Source organism: Triturus cristatus, chromosome 12 (genome assembly GCF_964204655.1).
Source record: "Triturus cristatus chromosome 12, aTriCri1.1, whole genome shotgun sequence".
NCBI lineage: Eukaryota > Metazoa > Chordata > Amphibia > Caudata > Salamandridae > Triturus > Triturus cristatus.
The window spans coordinates 550,040,209-550,065,834 of record NC_140595.1 but is presented as its reverse complement, the minus strand read 5'-3'; the positions used below and the strand labels follow the sequence as shown (position 1 = coordinate 550,065,834).

The 25,626-nt window shown below is 43.7% G+C and overlaps 1 long non-coding RNA gene across 1 annotated transcript in view; it reads right to left on the bottom strand.

Moving 5' to 3' along the window:
* Nucleotides 1-1,516: 1,516 nt before the first annotated feature.
* The window catches only part of LOC146776258 (uncharacterized), an 858,823-nt gene continuing 834,713 nt past the window's right edge, over nucleotides 1,517-25,626 (bottom strand). The window contains exon 10 of the long non-coding RNA XR_014972116.1: nucleotides 1,517-1,594. This is a non-coding gene — a long non-coding RNA (uncharacterized LOC146776258). The remainder of the gene's footprint in view (nucleotides 1,595-25,626) is intronic.

The following is a 25,626-nucleotide window of genomic DNA, read 5'->3' as shown; positions in this document are numbered from 1 at the left end:
GAGCGGCTCATTGGCCGGACTATACTGTACTGTAGACTTTGCTCTCCGAGGTGCCGCCTGTGTTTACACGTGCTTTTATTGTTCTGATTGCTTAGCGGCCGGCCCCGGGGGGTTGTAGGCCCGTACGTGTAAATGATTGAAACGTCAATAAAGGTTTTTCAAAAAAAAAAAAAAAAAAGAACAAAGCCTTAGGCATTAGAAACAAGTGCAACCACATAAATCATTTTAATTATTTTATCATAGGAAGGAAATACAGAGATACATACAAACTGGGCATTACTAGTGATATTTGTCCACGCCCTGCTAGACATCAAACTCCTGCATTATTCGGATGTGAAGGGTATTTTGTTTACTCAAGAATATGTGACCCATCCGTCTTTCGATAAACTATCAATAGTGTGTAGGAGACTGCAAGCAAACTCGGATGCATGTCCTCCTTAATTCTCTTTCTCACAGAGAAAATCAGTTCTTTTGGAGAGCCGCATTTTATGTCTGGGTTGGACTGATATGCATAGGGTTGCAGCATTTTGTAATGGAGCAGACATCAAAGAATTGTGGAATATTACATGATGGGCATAAAAGTAATAACCACGCTTTTAAAAAGCATAAAGAATCCTAAATGTGTCACTTTTTAAAAAGTCTATCGTTCTCCCTAAGAGGTAGCCGAAATATCTGACAAGCACTGGAAGAAAGCGAGAAGTACCGGACTAGCGTCCACCAAAATGTAGCTGGAAGCTGAAAAAATTGAGACCCTTTGCTGCAAAATGCCCTATAGAATTATAATGGTTCTTCTTTTAAAACGTATGTTGTACTGTCTACCTTTGGTAGGATTTTTGTGACTGCAAAGAAATGTAGGTTAATACTCTGCTTTCTTCAATAAAGTCTACAGTCCCTTCAAGTACCAGTCGACCTTGCATTCCAAAGGTTTTCTTTCATATGTCTTCATAGCGAGACTATACAAATAGTTGGAACCTCTGCTTATTGGGCTCTGTCGCTCACCATACACTTCCTGTCCAAAGCGCAGCGGCCATTTTCTTTATAGCCCGAACTGTAATGCTTTCTCTGGTGAAGATTAATGCCTTCAACAACGAAATGATTTGTCACCATTTCCCGAACCCATTCGCGAGCCGGGTTTACACGAGGAGAAAATCAACTTTTGGGGTCGCAGATCCCTTTACAGAATAACGAAAACAATGATGTTTCATCCTTATGGACATGATTGCTTTCTGCTTCCAGGAGCAGGGGTAATGACCTGAAACACCATATATTCTAACTGTGAGATGTGCTCATGGGTGAAGACTGAAAATGATGATGAATCATGCATTTGCTTAAACGTCACTGCGGGGAAACAGGAATAGAAACAAGAAATTCTATGGCGGCATCTCTAAAAGTGAAATGTGCATAATATCTTCATCAGAGGCCGCGTAGCCGTCTGCAGTGGCTTTCTAATGTTGCTACAATTTATAATGGTCATTTGCTACTTTCATTTTCACTTTCAAATCATTTTTATACTTGCCCTAGCTCTCACATCCTCGAATACTACTGTATGCCACCAAATAGTGATCAGATGAAGGGTTCTGCATTTTCAGCCACGCTGTAAGTAGAGAAAGAAATATTCTATTGGGGCATAACAATTCTTCTCATTAAAAGAAAGTAAAAAAAGAAAACGATAGTAAATGGAAAGTTAATAAATATAAAAAGTACTTGTGATGGAGATTGGCATTCTCAAAAAGATCTTTGTCAATTGGTCCTTGTTAAGTAATGTGTGTGTTATTTTCAAGTTTACATTTTATTTCATTTATATTGGTAAGCAGTAAAATGAATATACACACAATATTAGATTATTTAAATAATTTACCCCAGACGAAAGAAATACCTCTTTAACCTCTTTGTATCCTCTCATTACTGGCAGTTAGTGTGATGCACATGCACTTTGAGAGCACAGACGTTTGCCCTCAAAAAATGTCCAGCATTTGCCTAGTTCTGATTGATACAATCACTAGGGTATATATGAGCAATGGTTACTAGTGCTGAACAGTTACTTTTGCGAATTACAAGCGTTTGAGCCATAAATATTAACAGCATAATCAACGTTCACACCCTCATTCATTTCGTAACATTCAAAAACTGACATCGATCTAGAATTGGTGATGTCTTCACCAAAGATCAGAAGAAAACATTGTTGCCTGACGTTCATGTGTCAAATGCAATTTCTTACAAAGTGCATTTTAAGTTCTATAAATAATGGATCATATATAGGTAAGTATATCTACAAACCTCAAAAGCTGTTTCATATATGTTTCTGGATGTTTGCCTGAAAAATTGTTCAAGAATTTATTTTGATTGATCACCTATGACATGTTTGAAATCCACTCTTTCTGGCAAATCATATTCTGTCTGTGACATTCTACATATGGCACATTATTTAAGCATCAAATTGATTCCTCTAGATCATCGAGATTCTGTGTACTGAATTTATATTTTCTCACTCTACATCAAGAAGCATTTTCAGCATAGTCCGTTTCTAAAATGTATTAGAACAGTACTCTCAAGTGTCTCCTGGATTTCAACATGACATAATGAAATATAATAATAGCTACTTAGTCATAAAACAAATGATTAGATTATTTTATTCCAAGTAAGGTAAGTTAACTTTCTGCTGTCGACTCTAAGAAATAGAGGTAATTTTAAGAATGCATTTTTACTGAGGGGATGGTATCCCCGATACCACTACCCCCATACCACTACCGATCAGACAGAAATCCTTGGCTAGCAATGTTCGCTTTTCAAGTTCTTACCAATTACCCTGCCAACAATTTTCTGTTAAATATTAATAGATACCCTAATTGCCAGTGTAATAACATTCGCAGCTTTCATCATATGGAAGGATTGCATTTCATTGCATGCATTTTAAGATTTTAGATTTTGTAAAATGATCCAGAACGTATAAGACTTTCCTTAGTCTTTGTATATTATACCATCTGCATGGCATAGCGTCAGGAGAGAATCACCTTATAACTTAGGAACAACTTTATTTACATTTTCAGCACCTTGGTTATTTCATCAATTGGGAGGCACAGAAAAGGGCGAGCTGTTAAATACAGACCATCACTGTATTCCTGCTCCGCATTTTAGAGAGGCAAAGCCTTATTCAACATCTAAGGCTAGCTTTTACTAACCTCTTGTTGCTCAATATGTTTCTGTATTTTGTGTTTGAGATCCATAGAAGCCAAATGCAATATTAATTTGTTGAAGTAGGAAATAGTTTGTGATAAGCAGCACCAAAGTGCTGCACTAATCTATGTGTGCCTTTTCCTGTGTTGGACATTCCTTTTCGATCCAGTTCTTCAACATATTTATCTTGCTTTTTCCATAGACATTTTGAGTTTAGTCTTTTAAAGGGAGTGGTCTACTGCACTTTGGGCAACATTTGTTGCTGTTTTAGGACTGGTTGATTTTCAGCAATAATTACTGCAAAAACCAAAGCACACCACCGCACACTTTGATCTGAATTGTGTAATACTAATGAGATCATGAGCACAAACAATTTATACAAGCTTTGTACTATGTTATGGTGAAATATTTCACGATCCCAGACGGTACTGCTCACCCTATGCAACATAAGACCACATGAATGCTACACACATCCACTGACCTCTCATTGATTGTTTTTTACAATGATATGGGCATGGATTTTTATCAAGATCAAAGTTCGCAACATGAGCTTCAGGTAGAACTCTTAAAGAAGTCAAAGGAAAACAGCAGCTATCAAGACAATACCCACAGTTCTGCAATATTATGAAGTTGTTGCCCATAGACCTAATTTATTAGAGCTTCAGCTACTCCTCCAGCAGTTTGCATAAATCTCCTTGATCACAAGCCAGCAACACCATGCTTCACCATTTCTGTTCTGGCTGAAATTGTGTGGAGAACACATACTTTTGAAGCTTGTTTGTTTCATACCGTGCTATAAAAATATGATTACTGCTTCTTCTGTCAAACACAAGTTTCCTTCCCTGACTGTGTGCTACACTCATTCTGTGACATGGTGTCTATGATAATTCAGTGCTGTGAAATCCACTTACAACCATCTGGTGGCAGACAAAGAAGAAACATTGGTGAGTGATGACTGTTTTCAATGGCATACCAGATCAATTACTTTTAAGGGACACCCATTATGTTGAACAGTCACATGATTTCTTTTAATACATTTCCTCACACAAGCTTAATGTACTGGCCAACATAGTACTGGCAAGAAAGGAATGCAATAGTTCACCAGTAATATTATCAAGAGGGCGCGCTTAAGCACTGAGATATGACAGGCCAGTACCCGTACTACTGAACAGTCATTTTGTGACATTGTATCCACATTTCTTACAAATACTGGGAAACCTTTTTCTGCCAATACATGCTGCTGTACTATGCTTTTACGTGCAATGTCTTCGTCTTACTGCTGGTCTAGAGCAATTGTGCAGAAGAGCCGCTATTTTCATTGTACTCAAACACCATATACAAGGCATCAAAACAATAAGGAAAGCCTTCTTAGGAGGAAACCATATTACACAATGGGACCTAGATCCATGGTTCCTCATCTTCAAAACATGCAAAAAAAAGTGAAAACTGATACCAAATCTGTTTATATCAGTAATCCAGAAATAGGAGTTAATACTTGCTGTATAGTGGTAGTGAACCGACACCTGTGGGAAAATCCAATTCATAGCTTTATGTGGGCGACACTGACACAAGAGTTAAGAACTAGAATGTAATGTCAAAGACTACACAAATTTTTACAAACAGGATTTTGAAAACAATAAACATTCCATTTGACCACAAATATTAAAGTAAGAATAACTCATGTGCATCTGGAATAATGGAATTGCTCAAATGGAACATATGCAAGTATTCCCGGTAACGTTTTCCAGAAGCCCTATGCTAAACACCAATGTAAGGCCTTATACACCTGGAAGGTGATGGGTTTCCCGCTCCTTGTGGAAGTTTCCTACCAGGTTTATATTACTCGCTTACAGTGACTCCAGTGCAGCTGTTGGGCCCAAATACTGTGGAATACAGACCAGAAAAACTAAGTATAAGGCTCTAGTTGCATATTCATTGAACTACACATGAAGGACACATCATGTTAAATGTCAATTGAGAGGACTTGTAATTCTTTCAGGCCGTGCTGTGTTGGATCCAGATGACTGGCATCAGCCACCCTACAAACGACTCTGAGTTGGCCATAAATACAAATATCTTAAATCAAGTGTAAATCAAAGGTCGTGAGATCCTTTCTGCAGAAAATCCTTCTCTGGCATGCCTTGAGGAAAACCCACCAGAGGAAGAAGAATATGAAGCACAAATCCAGAAATATCCTTTAGAGGAAACATGTGGCACAGCTCACCAGCTCTGAAAGACCATGTTCCAAGGAAGAGAACTCATACTAGAGCTTCCGTCTATATAGTTTGTATGCATAAAAGATTTGTGGATTAAGTCTGCCTTACCGCTCTGATCATATAAGGAATCATTGTACACCACAAGAAATGTGCACAACGAACGTCACAAAATCTACGTTTTAAACTTTTTACATATGAATAAAGTGGAGTCCTTGAACAGTGGTCCATCAACCAGAGGTTGCCTAACAACAATGAAAGCCACAACCTTCTCATTTCAGGAGAGTAAACTTAAGGGACATAATCACGCAGTTCGCTGTCCTGCTATTTATGTTTAATGATGGTGGATTGTGTGAGTGAGATAGGGTACTGAGAATTCTCACAGTGAAGAGCAAGTCTCATCAAGTGTTTAATTGCAGCTTTGTTCTTTCTATCACCAGCTTCCTCTGAAGGGCATAGTGAACTCCTAGATCAGATAGTGCTTTTTGCAAGATAACAAGCAGGACCAAATTGAGACAGTAAACTGCGCAAATGTGGAGAACAGCAAACTACAAATAAGGAAGGCATGATGCACATACATATGTATTGTTAACGCACATTAATGTGGAGTTAGGTACAGTATGCATTCAGTACATTTTGGTGCTTGATATTTTAGTCACAACAGTGAAACTCCTAAAAGAGAAAGAGGTGTAAGAAGTGGAAGGAGAGTTGAATGATTCTGTAGTATGATGAATGGAGAAGATGGTGGTAGCAAAACAAGTGGAAATAATACTTGTATTACATTTGTGAATATTAGCCTCACAGTCACATTAAACCTTTCTGTGAGTCATTTTAGTGAGCTAATTTGTCAATATGTTTCACCTATTTTTCTTGTTAGTATTCGTTGACATGAATGCCCAATTGGTTAATGTCCCTCCATTCTGAAGTGAACCAACAATCATAGTTTAATACCTAAAAATAAATATTACTCACAGGCCAGTTCATGTTGAATATCCCTAGATGATAATCCAATCAATTTGCATTTCTTTGACAGCCCCTCTTAATTCATAAACTTTCTCACTTCTATGTTCATCAGTAAATGCCTGTCAATGTCTTTGACTCTAGCGATGGCGTTTAAGAATTGAACCTACGAGGCCCTCAAGAGATGTGCCAAAGGTATCAATTCATTTCCAAAACACACCTGCTTTAACAGCTCCCTCACATATGCTTGCACTTGTTTCTGCAATAACAAGGGGCAACTTCAACCATGCTTTTCATCGAGGTTGCTTACAAAAAAGCAACTTCAATGCAGAAGCCTACATTGGCCTGAAAAATTTAATTAGGAATGTAGCTAAACTTGGAATGACTGGTCTTTTTGAAACGCTTTACCGCTGATGCAGAACAAGATTTCTTGCCTCTAAATTTTGGAGCTCAAATACCAGTGCACATGGACAATACCTGCTTGAGCTCTAAAGAAGTCCTATAAAAGGACGAAACAAGTTGGCTACCTGACTGCTAATCCATATCTTTTAACAATGTAGGTTTTTATCTTTTATCAAAAGTACTAGTGAATCTCTCAATGATTAGAAATATAAGGAACGTAAAGATTAAGGAATTGCTCACCTTTTATAAACCACATAAAGTCAATTGGAAAACTTGAGTGTTTCCCTTACTGTCATTTGTCAAATGAACCACTTCTCCAACCATTTTACTGTTCTGATGTTGATTTGCAAAACAACAATTGGCAAAGGCAATAGGTGTGGACAGTGAAACCTACTGGCATTGCAAATGTTTTTTTTGGGTTAGATAGCATCTGCAGTGGCTATCTTGGAAATAGATTTATTAAAATATTACAAATGTGTTAAACGAAGATCACTCTGACACATATTCCCAGCATCACCTTTTCTAGGACATTCTTAGTGCGCACATCGTAGAGGTCGCCTTTGAATTCATTTGTAAAGTTTCAATAAATGCCATTGAGGGAAGGCTACTGGTCATGTGAACACATCTACAGTGGCCTTCTTTGAATGCAATTTTTTTTAAACCACTTCCAAGATAGACAGGGTGAATGTGCGCACTTCAGCGGTGACTATCCTTAAATATCAGAAACCCATATCAAGGTGTCCGCCCCACATGCATAATCAGATGCACTTGTGCGCGACCATCATGGCATGGTCAAAAACATTTCAACATGCATGCCTGCTGAGGGCCAGGGGAGAAACTAAGGTGTGGTTGTAGGGGAAAAAGAATATTTATAAAAAGTGGGGAATGCTTTGGGAAGCAACAGACAATGGGGAGTTAGGGAAGCGTAAGGAACAAAAGACTGAGGGATGAAGGAATCAAAGGGTAGTAGCACACAAGAGAGCAAGAAAGCACATACGCTTCATGAAGTGATTAAAGTAAAAGAACAACGTGGCTCCTGAATGTGTTAGGACTTATCAACAGGCTAGGGCTGCACACATATCAAAATAGCCACAGAGAGACATTGGTGTGTTCCAATAGGACAAGAACCAAATTGGATGATATGGCAACCAGGACATAGTTGAATATTTTTGGCTCTTGGTCAGAGTAGGTCCCATTCCAAGATTATGTGGATTACTTACATAGGCAGTGAACATTACCACACTAGTACCCAATCCATGATGACAGCTATCACTACAGGTCATGACATCACTTTATATCCGGGTTCCTCTAGATAGAGACACTATAAAAGGGACAAACATGCAAACACTTCCTTGCAAATGTATGCCTTGATGGATTTCTACAATTCTGGCATTTGTACCTAGCCTTGCCCCCACCCCTCACCTTTATTGTTTCTTGGGTCACATTTTGATTCCACTACATTGTAATCATGCTGTGTTGTAGCTCCTGTGTTTTGTTTCTCAACAGGTGTCAGTAAATCAGTCTCCACATCTACACTACGATTAGCAGATCCCAGGTTCCAGTGGAGGTAAGTGTGTTATCAATATCTTGAATGCAATAGTTATAATATTAGATAAACATTGGTTAAAACAATTCAAGCATTTTACAGGATTGGTCTATTGAGCTATGAGTTTATCTCCAGTTTCCCTACTTCTTCTTATTTTGTTCCTATGTGTCCCCGAGACAATTCTACTAGAGAATTGTATGCTTACATTATTCTTGATATTTTGGATTGAGGCAAGCTGGGGGTTTGTGGCTGGAAGTTCTTATTAATACTAGTGGTCATGATAGAATGCACGCAACATTAGCAGTGGAAGGATACAAGTCACCCAAGTGGAACACTGTAAGACCAAAATATTCCTGGGTGGGGGGGCAAACACATGTATAAGGAGGAAGGACATCATAAACAAAGGGGGAGGTAGAGGCAGTAAGAGCGGACTCGTCCTCCAAACTCAGTATAGATAACCAAAAAGATCCCCTCTAAAAGGAAAGATATAATAATAGTAACAACTCCAACCTCGTTATAAAAAGAAAAGGAAAAAGCTAAAGCTGTCTGTACCCGAGACCTACAAACAGTGCCAGACAGATAGACGTTGCATTATCTTCCTATGAAGATGGAATCAGCCACTGCAACAATGAACTTTGGAGTCTCTATTCCACATTTCCTCCTAATTACCAACATTTTTTCTATAAGTCACATTCTTATTTTTCACACCAACTATCCACTCAATATTTGCAAAAAATAGGCACCAGGGATTGCATCATAAAGTACTGTGTGAAAATGTGTGAAGGCACAAAATAGACTTGACTAGGCATGTACATATTCAACAATGTAACACACATCAGATGAACACAGACAATGAAAGAAGACTTTAAAATAGGTATTAACCAACACAGTAAATGTTCATAGCTGCCAATGATCTGTAGATCACCAATTATCACCAATTCAAATTCTGAAAATGCCAATTCATCAGACCTTTGTTCTGAGGTCATTAAAAATTCCTTTTATTTGCAGAGCTTACAAATAACAGACGTGTAATATAAAGCACTCTATATGAAGCCATTTATTATTATTTAACAGAGTAACAAGGTGTCAAACAAAAATATTTTTTTCAAATATTTATGCATGACATTTCGCAAACACTTTTCTGAGTGCATGGGTAACATTGTCCTGACATACTAATAAATCAGTAGTAGTACATACAAATACTCATGGAAACATGCCCTGTGGATCAGGTGTTGAGTGAATGCTCTGTCTTTTATAATAGAAGGTTGCTTGCACTTAATAAAAGTATTCCTTACCTGATTTTCCCATATAACCTATTGGTATCAATAGCGTGGGTTTTATTTTTGCTGGCCTTTTTGAACAACCTGTACATAGTAATTACTTGCAGTATCTGACACCCTTAGCTGGTAGTCCCCTACATATTGTGCCTTCATCCCTCCTGTTTTGTTGAATTTGTTTATGTTCACTTTAGGATTCATTGCACTTTGCCACTGCTAAGCAGTGCTGACTTGCTTGTGCTCTCTCCCTAAAACATGGGCCAATTGGCCTACACCTAATTGGAACATTTAATTTACTTGTAAGTCCCAAGTAAATGGTACTCCATGTACCCAGAGTCTGTAAATTAAATGCTACCGGTAGGCCACCCACCAAAGCAGCTGTTTAAACATGGCCGGGTGGAATGTTTCATTCCACTCACAGAATTGGCAGAATTGTGTCTCCACTTTACTCTTGTAATGTGGCTTTCTGGCCAACTTCTGCTGTGTGGAGGAATTTTTTCCCCACCAGGCTCTAGAAATGCAAGTGAGAATTAGCGTCCCCTATTGTGATTGTTGAATGCGGGCTGCTTCTTGAGTAGAGTTGCTGCTGCTCAAGTAGATTTTGTACGTGAGTGGCAGCAAAATCAACTCGAACTGCCATGTGCTCTTGTGCACCGAAAGGTGCTGTTCGCCCTGATTTTTCAGCGCTGCTCATGCTACTGGTGCTGAATTGCAGCACGATGTGCAAATGTTCCAGGTGTCGGCAGAACTCTGAATCTGTTGGTGGTTTTTTAATAAACTCTGCGAGTTCTGATCACCCTGACCATTAAAACATGCCTCAGGCCTGCCACTGCAGCCTGTAGAGCAGTTTTAGATTGCCATTTCAACCTGGCAAAATAAACCTTTTGTCAGGCCTAAATCTTCCTTTATAATACATATCGGTCACCCCTAAGATAGACCCCTAAGGCTTCATGGGCAGAGTGCATTGTATTTAAAAAGTAATTTAAGTTTGGTAGCAGATAATGTTGTAGGTCTCACACTAGGTCACCATTTTAGATTCCCTTTTTAACTTGACATCTTTTCTGATGGTGACTTTTTACATGTTTGACTGTACCATGACAATGTGCTACATGCACATTTATTCCGGGTAGACATTGTCGCCCTGTAGTCGGCACATTTAATTCCAGGGTTGTACAGTTAGAATAGATTTCTATGCCCTTGTCTGATTTTGTGCTTGTTAGGAGACAACTAATTTATGCTAGACAAACCAAAGGAGCTGTTTTGCAACTCTGCCACAGAGCGATAAGGACAATGTTTTATTATATACCAGCTCTAGTACTGGGCTCGGGAAGAGGAGCACTTCAAGCTTAGATTATCATGGAACCGATGATAACTGTGACTGAGAGGCAGCCCAGCTGATCCCAACATTCATCCTGTGAAAGAAGGTAGTCTGTACACTTAGACTGGTTTCGCTGACACCTGAGATCAAGGTATGGGGGTATGACATTCCCAATAGAGGGTACACCAGTTATGCTCTCTTTAGTGATAGGTATTAGTGGCAGGTAGGAGTAAGGTAACATCAGTAACAATTAACACGATTTAATTGTTTGTATTTTTCACCATTCTAATAATGCTTATTACAACTATGTGTCTCATCTGCATAATCATCGCAACTCACATTCACTTCACAAGAATATGATTGTTTCAATAAATCTTTCTTGTGTTTACACTGGGCATGCAAGAATAACAAACAAAAGGGTTAGATCTGTTTCCACAAATTTCTTGGGAATTCCTTGGGAATCGGATTTGTCATGTTCGCGGTTACCAGAAACATTTGTTACCTTGGTCAGGTTAGAGGTTCAGATGTGGTACGGTGAGCTAACCAAAACAAACCAACAATTACTGATGATATATGTGGAGTAAGTTTCTAAATTGTTAAGTTCTTGTTGACATAATACACAGTCCTCCTAGGACACTCAAATTGTAATTTAAAATCCTCTTTAACAGTAAAGTCAGACTTTAAGTCACAGTTCTGAAAATGGCACTTTTAGAAAGCTCCAAAAAGAACAGATGAGAGACGTGAATGTTTAATTTGTTTTGCATTCCATCCATCATTTGTGTGTCTTTGCTTTCTCACCCTAAGTGCACTGGGTATGCCCAGACATGGGTCCCGGGCTCACTGTGCAACTGGATTCAAGCTAAAGGAATGCAGAACAAATCAAAACATTCACCCCCAGTTAAGAGATCTGGGTAAAATCCATCATTCTTTGGCTCACCATGCCACCCCAGTTTAGACCTGGCCATATGCAAATCAGACTTGACCCTGTGCCTCATGGGAACAGTCCAGCCCGAACTGCCAAGCCTGGTTCTCCCTGGACCGGAAACAAGCATCCTAGGACCGGTTTCGGGGTTTCACCCCTCCTCAGCCAGGATAGCTTGATTCCAGTGGCACAGTAAGCCCGAGACCCACGTCTGGGCATACCCGGCGCTCTTAGGGCGAGAAAGCAAAAGACACACAATTGACAGACGGGTATGCCCAGACGTGGGTCCCTGCTATCCATGCCACTGGAGTCAAGCTATCCTGGCTGATGAGGGCTGAAAGCCCGAAACCGGTCTTAGGATGCTTGTTTCCAGTCCAGGGAGGACCTGGCCTGACAGTTCGGGCTGGACTGTTCCCACTGGGCGCAGGGTCAAGACTGATTTGCATATGGCTGGGTCCAAACTGGAATGGCATGGTGAGCAAAAAAACGATGGATTAGACCCAGATCTTTGTACTGGGGTGAATGTATGACACTGTTCTGCATTCTGTCCATCAATTGTTCTTTTTGCATTTGTCACCCCGAGTGGGACGGGTATGCCCAGACATGGGTCCCGTGCTCTCATGCCACTGGAGTCAAGCTATCCTGGCTGATGAGGGCTGAAAGCCCGAAACCGGTCTTAGGATGCTTGTTTCCAGTCCAGGGAGGACCTGGCCTGGCAGTTCGGGCTGGACTGTTCCCATTGGGCGCAGGGTTAAGACTGATTTGCATATGGCTGGATCCAAACTGGAATGGCACGGTGAGCAAAAAAACGATGGATTTAGGCCCACATCTTTGTACTGTGGTGAATGTATGACATTGTTCTGCATTCTGTCCATCAATTGTTCTTTTTGCACTGAATTCAAGCTAGCCTGGCTGATGAGGGGTGATACCTTGAAACCAGTCACAGGATACTTATTTCTGGTCCAGGAAGGACCTGGCTTGGCAAGTTAGGGCTAGACTGTTCCCATGAGGAGTAGGGTCAGAACTGATATGCTTAAGGCTGGGTCTAAACTGGGGTGGCATGGTGAGTAAAAGAACACTGGATTTAACCCAGATCTCTTGACTGGGGGTAAATGTTTGATTTGTTCCGCATTCCGTCTATCATTTGTTTGTCTTTACTTTTAGAAAGTTGACATTTTCTTGTTCTAACCATTTGTGCCTTCTGCCAGTATCCTAGGCCACATGATTGTGATTAGCTTAGCTGTTGGCCTTTGTGCATTCTTCCCAGTCAGTGAGACAAAGGGGACAGATTGTTGGCGCAATGGGTCATCTTGCCAGGATGGTTGGGGCAGAGCTGTTCCTTGCCTCACTTGCATTTCAAAGGACTGCCTCAGGAACAGAAGCAAAGGAACGTGACACCAGTCTTTCATCACCCTAGACTACGTGCAGTCTTGGCAGTGGAAGGAGGGGAATTTTCAGAACTGGGGGGAGCGTAGTATGGGAGCCTCCTATTTCAAAGAATGTCAAGAGACATAAAATTGGACCTCCTAAACCACTTTTGGACCTGGGGAAGACTCAGAAAAAGGAGTGCTATGCTGTACTGCCAATAAAAGAACTGCTCCTCCGACCTGCTGCGTGAGGAAGAAAGCCTGGACCTGCTCCTTGTACCCAAAGATGACTAGAGTAACTCCAAGGGCTATCTTGCTGGCCTCTTGTGTGAGCTACATGGACATAACAAGTTCAAGAGACCTGTCCTGGATCTGTCCAGCTAACCAGACCCAAATGGACCTGCTTGTGCCTGGCTGCTGGCCTCTACTGAAGTGAGTCCTGATCCCTAAGAGGTGCCGGAGGTCCTGGACCCTTGGCTGACATCAGCATTTACTCCTCCTGGCCCAACTGATGGTTTCCTCAAACTCGACACAGTGTGACACAACTCGACGCAGGACCTCACATCTCAGCACCTTGTGTAATGATGTGGTGCGGCCACTCACATGAACCTCAGGTTGTCTGCAAGAGCTTTGAATGAACTCGTAGGACACCTCTCAGCACTATTGGTTGTGCACAGGGAGTCCTGGTAGGTGTCCCAAAGGGTAAGGGGGAGTGGAAGAGAGAAAGAGTACTGCTAATCCACACAGCCTGTTCCAGATGGGCACCCGCTTCTAGGGAGTAGAGGGAACAGTGGTTTTGTTCTTTATAAATGCTCTGAAGGTATGAAAACAACAAAGGATAAGTACAAGGACACTTCTGGACACATACACCACACCCACAACATACATTAGTAATATGTATAATCACCTGTTGCCCAAGGGGCCCCTCTGTGCTGTCTTGTTAATATCTCCAGCCACATGACATAAGTACTGGAATCCAGTTAAATCTGTGGTGTTTTACAACACTCTCATAACAAATCATAAGAAGATACTCAAGAAAAGCAAAAAAAATGTTGACCTTCACATTCTTACAGAGGACTAGTGAGAGTAGACTAATCACAATTTACAATTATTGTGGCATACATCAGAAGCAAGTCAGCAATATGTAGAAGTCATGCGGTGCGTGTGACTTAAATTATAATGAGGTACATCGAGTGCATAACAGCATTGAATCACAAGTTGTAAAGAGAGCAACCATTATATCAGAAAAGTGCAAGTTCAAAGTTTTGAGCATTTATGCCGTCTGTAAATGTGAGCACGTGCCTCAGCTCAATAATAAAAGGTAAATGTTCCCAAGCGCTGAGGGCAGAAATAAAAATAGAGTCAGGGTTTGTCCAAGAGCAAAAACATACTTCCGCTATAAGCACATTCCCTAAATGAGGAATGTTCTATGGGATTCCAAAAGAAATGTAACACGCACAGGCACAAGCAGCCCCGAAGCGCGCTGCACTTAGCTGACTCCTAAAGTAAGCCATGTTGAAGAAATCCAATCTAGAATTGAAGAGACTCCAGGACAAAAGGAATTTCCCAGAAAGCGATCAGAAGGCAAGGATCAACAGCCGACAGGAAACCGGAACTAAGTCAAGCACTTATGTGCAGGGCTTGCTCTTTCATACACAGAGATCGTTGGCCCACACAAGGCTAGACAAGCCCCAAAGCATGACAGTCACCCAGCAAAAATGCTGCACAGCAACGGGTCAGTGTCTCAGCCATACAAAGAAAGAACAAGCATTGCCAACAACAACACGGTTTACCAAAAAGCATTGACACCTGCCCACAATAAATAAGGAACAAGCATGGGTACCTACAAGAGAGTAATATACAAACAGGCATCCATGCATTAAAAGGGACAGAACACACACATGTCAACATGACAAATGAGGTAAGGGGAAGGGCATATGAGCAACCAAGGACCCCTGGGGGAGCTGCCAAACCATACAGGATTGGGAGTCCCTGACACCTTGCAGCTCCTGATCGGCAGCCTCATCGGAAATGACGCAGTGACCTTGCATCACAGCACTTTACCGCTCCTAATCAATGGCCTCATTGGAAACGATGCAGCACAACACAACTTAATGCAGCACAATGCCGGGTCTTGCATCTCAGCACAAGTACAACCAGCCTTTGTCTTGGTCTGGGGCTACCAGATAACGAAAGGAGGTGCTGTGAGAAATTGAGTTGTTGGTATACTAGGGTGTTATCCCTGGTCAAGCAACAGCCACAATTCCTGGCTGGGTGAAACACAAAAAGTCACTAAATTAACCTGGGTTTAACCATGAATACAGTGACACAAAAAGCAGGCAGGTTTAACTTAGAAGCAATGTGTAAAGTATTTATACCGTACAAAAGGTGAAAACACAACACAAGAAAAATCCCACACCAATTTAGAACAGTAGAGTAAATGTCAATAAACTATTTGATACCAAAACAACAAAAATCCAATCAGTAAGACCAGAACTATAATTTTTTTACGTTTTTAGTCAAAACTAGTGCCTAAAAGGTCAAAGCACCAACCGAGGACATCTAGTCATTCGAAACCCGGTCAAGGTAGAAAAATATGGCCAACTGCAATAGAGCGCTGGGGACTCGGAGCATGGCGGACGGGTAAGTGCTGAGCGCCGTCCTGGCCTAACATGAATCCTACCGTAACAAAAGGTGAGACTGTGAACGGTGGCTCGCACACTACATAACAACTAGAAAGCTACCTTGAAGTCCTCGCGGAGTAAGCTGTGGACGCCAAGCTGGGGTCTTGGTGTGAGGCCTCGGAGCTGCCACGAACATAGGGCTCCGTGTGTCCAGGGCCAATGCCTTGAAAGTGGCGCTGGATCGAGGTGACCAATTCCGGGGAGCATATCTCCACCACTGATCTCCTTACCTATCAACTGCTGCCAGCGAACGGCTGGGAAGTGAAAGACCGCACGGTCTGAGAGGCGAAGTGGCATAGGCCAACCGAAGAAATCCAACAAGTCGGCTTTGCTCGCCGTGGGAGGTCGGAGCTAGTGCCGGAGCCCAGTGTTCGAGTCCCGAGGGAGAGAGAGATGTGACTGAGTTTAGGAGTGGCCTCGGAATCGGGGTTGGACAAGCAACAGATGCTGCCCCACTGAAAACGTGGACCTGAATCTTTGTCACCCCAGCAGTGACACGAAACTCTGCATGGGTAAGAGGAGCGGTGTGAGCAGACATCGAGGGAATAATCGGTGTGGGGGCCCGAGGCTGCTGTCGGGCCTAAGGAAAATGTTTGCAAAGGTCTGGCTGCCACCGTATATGAAAAGGGAGACCTTAGTACAATTAGCGTAATGGCCCCCTAGAATGCAGCTCCACCCAGGAAGGGAGAGGGGGTTATTAGAGTAAATAAACAGCCAACGCAGACCCAGACAGTGGCGATGGGCCAGGACAAGGATCTCAGTCTTGAGATATATTTGATCTTCCCCCGTGATAGAGTGCCCCGTCTGGCAATATGAAGACAGCATTCTAACTAAATGTGTTTGTTTGTTTGCAGGTTTGTGCGGACAGCAGTTGCGTTACTGCCCTCGGGTAGGGGAGTTGGGTTTCAAGACTTACAGTTGAGAATTCAGATGTCAGAATATCATGTCACTTTGCTTATGGGACTAGGTCGCACTCTAACACAAGCCAGGGGGGGAAAAGATAGTATCACAACCAGGAATATGGCTGGCACAACCACATCCAGTAGGGTGATAACATTATTATCCTGGAATATTCGAAGAATGGGGTCCCCTACCAAATGCCATAACATACACACCTACATATGCGGAAGGGGAGCACATATAGTGATGCTACAGGAGACCCGCCTCACAGCGGAAGAAGGACTGGGACTGAGATGGAGGGGGCAATAATTTGCGACCACATATTCAGCTAAGTAGCAAGGGGCCTAGTTGTGAACATGGCCATTATCTCCCTTTGAGGCATCACCCACTGATTGATCCAGAGGGGCACTATGTGATAGTCAAAGGCAGACTAATGGGTAGTGAAGTGACACTTGGAAGCATTTACTCTCCGAATCACGATTAAACGCAGTTCCTACATCGTCTATCCAGACCCTTGTTGGGAGTGGTGGATAACAACTTGCTATTGGGAGGAGACTATAACTGTATGGCTGATATTAATTTAGACAGATCCACTCCCCCAATGCAAGCTACAATTTTGAATATTACCTCGAGGGGCCTATGTGATTGGATGAGGCACTGGGAACTAGTAGATGCATGGCAACTCCAACATGGGCAACAGAGAGACTATTCATACTACTGTCCACTATGCCGCCTGCATACCCAATTAGATATGTTTTTTGTTTAGCTCACTTAAGCCACACAGTGACTGACATGGAGTACCTTGCTGTATACTATCAGACTACAGCCTATTACTCCTGACCCTCCCCCAAGCTCCCGAGGGTGCAGCCACTCCGGTCTGGCGCCTAGACTCGACCCTCTTGGAAAGATCCATGCTTTCTTTACTCACTACACTCCTTAATCTCTGACTATTTTCACACCAACCAAGGCACGGCGAGTACCTTCCTAGTTGATTGGGATGCATTTAAAACAGTGACAAGAGGGCAGTGCTTGGGACAGACAATGAGGGTGAGATGAGAACTTGATAGAGAACTCCGCACACTGGAGACCCTGATTTACTCCTTGGAAAATAGACTTGGGGGACAAGAGGAAACACAGAGGCAACTCTCAGAGGCCAAGAGTAAATACAATATAGTTATTGCACTTGTTGGACCTCCAGGCTTACGAAGAGCGACAACATGTCGAAGGTGGGAAATCAGGGAAGCTACTGGCATGGTTGTTTAGACCTGAGAGCAGAGGCTCCCATATAACTCGTTTTCAGACGAGGGAGTGCAACGTATTGTATTCATGCAAACTTATTAATTCCACCTTCCTTGAATACTACACTACCCTAAATGGCAAACCAAATGAAAGTGCCTATCGGGCGCATAGACGCCTACCCAGAAACTCTACCACTATCGAGGATAGATCATACTATGCAGAAAGTGCTGGGGGAAGAGATATTCACTCAAGAAATCAAGCCTGCAATCAAGGAGATGGCCAGGGGTAAAACACTAGGCCCAGATGGGCGCCCTGTGGAATTGTATTCCACCTTTAAAATACTGTTAGCTCCACACTTAGGAAAGGTTTATGCCGATGCAGTGCACTCTGGACAACTCCTGGCCTCCACCAGAGAAGCATTAGTAATCCAGTTACCCAAAACTAAAACTGACCTACACATCACATCTGACTTCCGCCCAATCTCCATGTTAAAAATGGATTTCAAATTTTTTGCAAAATATCAGCCATATGATTGCTCCCACACATGCAAAACTTGATCCATTATGACCAAAATTGGTTTATCAAAATAAACAACATAAGAGTGTGAGAACTAACAAAAATCTACAAATAATTCCTAGGATAGCAGGATGAAAAAAACGCAAATCAATTTGATATTTCTATGGAACCCTCACTCACCAACATAGTTGGTGACATGCTTCATCATGGGGTTCCACTGGGGGTACCTTGTGTACCTCCAGTGTGCTTCGACGCTATGTTAAGGCGGAGCAAAGAAACTCAGACTACAAAAAATGTTTGGGTGATTTTTAGTGACAAAGTGAAGAGGATAAAGGTTAAAAAGTCAAGATTCATCAACAGATATATTTAATTGTGATGAAGCCTGAACACTTTAAAAACAGTGGAGGATGTTTAGTACTGACTATAAGTGGGTCAGATACATCCTATATTAAATCAAATTGGTCGACATGTTTCAGCTTATTCGTTGTCTATCACAAAGCTTTCTTCAGAACCTAACAAAAAATGTTGTACACCTTGGCGGTATAAGCTTACTAAAGCTTATCCTAACCTAAGGTGTAGGTGACCGATACACTCACGGTTGCGATATATGTCTTCCACAACTCCGAAGTCCGGGCTCGGTGGTACACATAGGTTTGATAACCAGGCAGAGGACTTGGATGAATTGTTCTGTAGTCCCGCCACCCACCTTCTTGCCTAAGGAGCTGAGTTTACTTTATATACATATGTCCTTTCGGACATATGTATATAAATGTATTTTTAAAGTGTTCAGGCTTCATCACAATTAAATATATCTGTTGATGAATCTTGACTTTTTAAACTTTATCCTCTTCACTTTGTCACTAAAAATCACCCAGTAGTCTGAGTTTCTTTGCTCCGCCTTAACATAGCGTCGAAGCACACTGGAGGTACACAAGGTACCCCCAGTGGAACCCCATGATGAAGCATGTCACCAACTATGTTGGTGAGTGAGGGTTCCATAGAAATATCAAATTGATTTGCGGTTTTTTCATCCTGCTATCCTAGGAATTATTTGTAGATTTTTGTTAGTTCTCACACTCTTTTGTTGTTTATTTTGATGATTTAGGGGGACTAAGAGTGTGGCTTAAACCCTCTCTCTCTCGTTGTTCGAAGCAAAATTGGTTTATACCAACAAAATTGACTTCATGGAACCTCAGGAGTTTATGCCACGTTTTATACCATCACATTGCCACTACTCTCCCAGAGGCTGTCATAATGGCTGTAGATCTAGAAAAAGCCTTTGATTCCCTAAAATGGGACTTCCTGATGCAAGTCATACAGAGGATGGAATTGGAGTGCTACGGTGAGTACGGCTGCTATACCCCTACCCCAGAGCTAGAATCAGAACAGGAGGAGTAGTCTCAATACCCTAAGACATTCACAGAGGGACTAGGCAGGGTTGCTCATTGTCCCCGTTGTTGTTTGCCCTCACTATTGAACCACTAGCAGAACAGTTAAAGCAGGAAGGGATGAGGCGGGGCTAATACTGGGGGTGGAAGGAGTATATAATATTCCTATATGTGGATGATAAATTGCTCTATCTGATGGAGGGCACCCACAGAGTGTCTTTTGCAATGAATGTATTGGGAAACTTCGCAAGCCTGACATGACTAAGGGTGAACATGTCGAAGACCCATATTTTTCCAATAGAGCCTTCAATGTCACGGCCGATCACACTCCCAGTGGGAATCAGCTGGGCTCCTCGCTTATTCATACCTGGACATACAGGTGTTCCATGACCAAATATACCTAATGGACGTAAACCTTGGCCAAGCGAAGCGCTGCCTTAACGCTTGTGTTTCATTCTGGCGCTCACTTAAACTTAAGATAATGGCTAGAGTGGCACTATCTAAAATGGTTGCACTCCCAAGGCTATTGTACTACTGTGTTAACCTCCCATTGGTGATCCACAGGAAATGGTTCAGAGATTTGGACGTGATGCTAAGAGAATTGATTTGGGATGGGGTCGCCACAGTGTGTTGCTGGTGGTGCTGCAGAGGTCCCTGGAGTTGGGTGCGATATGGGCCCAGATTTTGAAGCATACTACTTGGGAGGGCAGCTTCAATGGCTCATCCAATGGTTGGATAGGAAAGGACTAGTGAGGCTGGAAACCTCAGCACAGGGGGTCAACAAGGGGAAATTGCTAGCAAAATTAGTGAACACTAAGGTGCAGATACCAGCCCCATGTAAATTCTACAGGTTGCGCTTAAATGCTGGAACACAAGTGTCCGCCGAATGGTGGGGACCCCCGTATATGCACCTGTCCTTCCCCTGGTAAGTCTACCGAGGGGAGACACCACTTCCTATTTTACTAAAGCTCAGTTTCCAGAGTGGAGCACCAGCAGGCATACTGACGGTCCGTGACTGCTACTAAGAGGGAAAATTGATCCCCCTTGAAGACTTCCTTGCATGTTTTGACTTGTCCCCCAGCCAATTCTTAAACTATCACGCAATGCTGGGGACCTTTGGGGCACTGTGGGGTAGAGATGGAAGAGAGCCTGACACACACGGTTTGCTACAAGCAGTGGTGATGCTGGCATCGGCGAGACACTTAGTAAAATGGCTATACAGAGTCTTCATAGAGATGATGGTAAAGCCCCTGAATCAACTACAAGAAAAATGGGGAGTCCTAATAGGCAAGGAGATGATCAAGAGAGACTGGAGCAAAGCCCTGAGAAGTCCAAAGAAAATCTCTGTGAAATCTAACTTTAAATACACACAATTCAACTTTCTACACATTACCTATTTCACCCCACACAGACTAAACATGTATGGGACCAGGGAGCTACAGTGCACTAGTTGCAGAACCCTTGACATGGGATTTACACACATGGTATGGGCTTGCCCAGTCCTAAGGGACTATTGGGGCCATATAGTAGAGACCCTACATAACATACTGTTGCAGTCGCCGCCCCTCACTGTGGAGGTATGCCTTCTGGGCTTGTTCCCACCACCTAAAGCCAGGCAGATGGGCACCAGATTTGTGGACTTTGCGCTAATACTGGCAAGGAGATGCATAGCCCTCCGGTGGCGGGCAACAATAGGACCTAAAACATGGGAATGGGAAAAATATGTCACAGCCTGGGCCAGAGCAGAAGCGAGGGCACTGATGGAAGAGGACAATAGAGACCTGAGATGCCACCCAATAGCAGGACTGTGGTCTGAGGTGTTGAGGGCCTGAAATAGCAGGTGAGGGTAAGTTGGAGAGAATCCCCCAGAAAACACGCAAGATGGTAACTCAATAGGAAATTCCCAAACTTCTCTCGATTGCATATAACACCAAGGAGTAGATAATCTAGTTAAAACTCCACTCACTCGCCTAACCAGACATGCATTTCGATGTCCTCATGAGTTGAAGCAATGCCAGATATAGATCGCTAGTAGCTACAACCATCACATAGATACCAGACCTCTGATTGCTCTATATGTTTAATTGTTTAATTCGTTACAATTTTTTTAGGTTTGCTTATAACAGATTGAGATATCTACGCAACAGTAATATTCCGATCTTCCCTAAGACACAATGGGTAAATTCGGCATTGAATGTAACATATTATTGATATGCTAATTGGGAGTGCTGTAACATAAAAGACTTAAATCAGAAATACTGAAAGATAAACTGAACTGCATTCCCAATTGGATAGTATCACTTGTATAGAATACCTAATTGTACATGCAATATTTTCTTCCACGTTTGTCTTGACAATAGAGAATGCAAATAAAATGATATTTAAAAAATGTGAAGGGGCGCTGGTCGCATAGAAGAAGTGAATTGGGCCCAGTTTTCGCTTACCTTCAAACTAGGAATAATGTTCAAGAAAATGAGCAAGGATGCAGGTGGTGGGGGGAGGAGCCAAGATGGCGACCGGGACGGCAGCGTAGACTCCCGGCTCCGTGAACCTCCGCATCCCGCACGGATATCCTGCCTGAGATCCTCAACCTGTGCTGCGTGGTCGTGTCTCTGAAGGAGAGGGGCTCCCGACTGTGTGACTCCGAGGTTTCTAGCTGCGGTATCGCCGGAGAAAACTGCATCGGAAATCTGCGGCCTGTGCGGCCCTGGAGCCGGGACCTCGAGTGGACGTCGTGGCCGGGTGGCAGTGCAACAACAGCGGCCGGTTGTGACTGGGTGGAGTCGGCCCACCGGAGCGGTGCCAAACTCGGCCTACATTTCGGCGTGGTCACTTCTACTGCCAAGCGTAGCGGACCGAGTGCATGTCCGGGGGTGCAATTCTTAGATCCTCCGGTGACTGCCCCTGCCTTGATGGTGAGCTGCCCGGCCGCCGTCCGTATCCTGCCCTGATCATTGCGGGCCGCCCCCGGATATACGGGAGCTGGTCCGTGGTGGGGACGACTGTTGCCCGTGACCACGCAACGGATAGTTTTTTGCCTGCCCCCGGAACCCGGTCACCCGCGACGTGGACATCGCGACGCTTGTCCCAGGGTCCCGGCCCCGGTGAGGGTCGGGCATACTTGGCGGCCATCTTGTTGCTGTGAAGCCTACCATCCTGTCCGCTGGGTCGCAGCGGGCCTGTGAGGGTGCGACTTTTGGGAGTGTGGCGGCGCGATCGCAGAGAGCTGTGCTGGGGTACGGCGACCTCCTCGAGGCTCTTGGTGCTCTTCACTCCTCCTTGGTTCATGGTTTCCGGGTCTTGGGGAGTAAGCTCGACGGTGTTGCGTCAGAGTTGGGGCAGTGGCGGCCCGCCTGTCCGCACGCACACAGGGACTACTCACACTGCGCACAGGAGGACACGGTGGCGGCCACCCCTGAGGTTAGTGCACAGCTGTACGCTCCGGCCAGTATACTACAGTGTGTTCGTCCTGCTGAGGGCCTGATCTGTCCCGGAGGCGTTGGACCTGAGTGGGATGTGGTGGCCACGTCCCGTACGTGCCCTCCTGCGACCCAGAGACAACTCCAGCAACTATTGTCTGCTTTGGCTGCTTCTGCCTTCCTGGACCTTGAGTGCAGTGCACATCCTAGGGCAGCACTGGGAAGCCTGTTTCTCCACGCGGCGGACTGTGTTGATGCTCAGAGACTTCCACCCCACCTGTGTGCGTCGCTTCTCGGTCGTTTTTGGACACTCCTCTACCGTGGAACATTGGATATGGTGCTGGGTCGAGGGGTTGACATGGGCAGAATTCCAAGGAGTGGTCAGGGATAAGGCTGATCCTTCAGGGGTGGTCATCTAGTGGACGGGCGGGCTCAGGGGTTGCGTGCTCTCCTGGCATGACTACTAGCATAATAGGTGCCTAATGCTCCCCATCTTGTTTTGAGACGATTGACTTTGTGCTGTTCATTGTTCACGCTGGGGGAAACTTACCGTGCGGGAGGGAGAAGCCGGGGGTATGTTTTTAAGGCCCTCCTCCAGTTTATTAATACTCTCTCTACCCCCCCGTCCGGGGGGGTTCTTTTCCTACTTCTTTTTCCCTATTCTCCTATATTTCGGGTCTGGTTCCAGGGCGACAGGCACACTGCTGGGGGGGGGGCCATACTCATCTGCAGAGGTGCGGGGTGGGGGTTGGGGGAGGGGATTCTGTACTCTTTCATCTCTTTTTCCATGGCCTCCTTTTTCTTCTCTGATTCTTTTTGTTTTTCTTTTTCTGGGATCAGCGTGATACACCTCCTTTGCTATGACTTGTTGCCGTTTCCTGTGTTCCACAACTTCTGGGGTGTTCTCGGGGAGTTCGGCGGGGGACTGCGGGCGCAACTGTCTATGCTATTCTTCCCCATCCTGATGTTCTTGTGTTTGCGCCATTGACCTAATAGATTGCTGTAAATCGCTAACGTCTATTACTCTGCATACTTGTACTCGCTGTTTGAAAATTGTTTGTCACCTGATCCTTCTACCTTGTTTCATTATAAAATGAAAACCTTTTTCTCCTGGTGCCCTAGTTATGCTGTCCACAGTATTAGCATTACGATTCTGCTCCCCGAAGTGCTGCCTGTGTTTATACTTGCCCGTTTTTTATCTGATTGCTTAGCGGCCGGCCCCGGGGGGTTGTAGGCCCATACTTGTTCTTATTGAAATGTCAATAAAGGTTTTCAAAAAAAAAAAAAAAAAAAAGGATGCAGGTGGTGCCTGAGGAAGGAGCGTAATTGCCTGGGAGTCACTAGAGGAAGTCACAGTGAAGATTCCTTCATTCCGACTCAGTCACTTTTTTGGAACTTGAAACTCTCCAGAGGGAAGAGGCAGTAGCCTGTAGATGAAGAAAGTTCCAGGAGGCAAGATATCCCTTTGGTGAAGGGCTGCTGAACAGGATTTACTGCTGCGAAAAAGAACCTAGATGAAGCAGTCGCGAAGTCAGGCCAACTGGCAATAAACTTTGAAAGGATCGACGACTGGGTTGGTCACAGTCTTTCCTTAGTTCTCAAAACAGTTTTTAGCGTAAAATGTTATGTCCCAAGATTTGGATTTTGGCTATCTGGGTACGTTTTAGCACCACAACAAAGGTTCCAGGACTAGCAGGCTACAAGCTGGAGGTTCAGGACTTACTCAGACTGGGTCCAGGTGTGAGTTCAAGATGGTGGCAGCATTTTAAGTGCTTGTTTCTCTGAACAAGAGGCCAGCAAACTGTCACTTGGAGTCACTCTGTGATTCCTGGGTTCAGGTGAAGATGTTAGACTCAAACAGCAGAGCTCGCCTCTGAGAGTTCAAGGTACGCTCCAGGCAGCAAAGCAGTCCTTCCAGGTGCAGCAAAGCAGTCTTGTGGAGTACAAAGCAGGCCACATCAGCAGTCAGTCTTCTGAGAGTCCTTCCACAAGTCCGGAAAGTGAACTGAAGTGTAGGTCTGAGGACGATATGTTTACTCCTGGTGCCTTCTTTGAAGTTAGGAGACATTTCTAGAGGTTTCTTTTTGAAAATAATGGAATTTTCTGACTCTACTGCCCTGGCTCCAAGCTGACTGCAGAGACAATATAGTGGTGGCAAGTCCTTGGTGTGGAGCCAGAGCATAGCCTATTCAGTTGCAAGTGGTGCTGAACCCAGCTCTACCCTCCATCCTGCCAGCAGATGGCCCATTCAGGTACACCTAATCCCTCTACTGTGTGACTGCCTGGGAGGAATTCACAAAC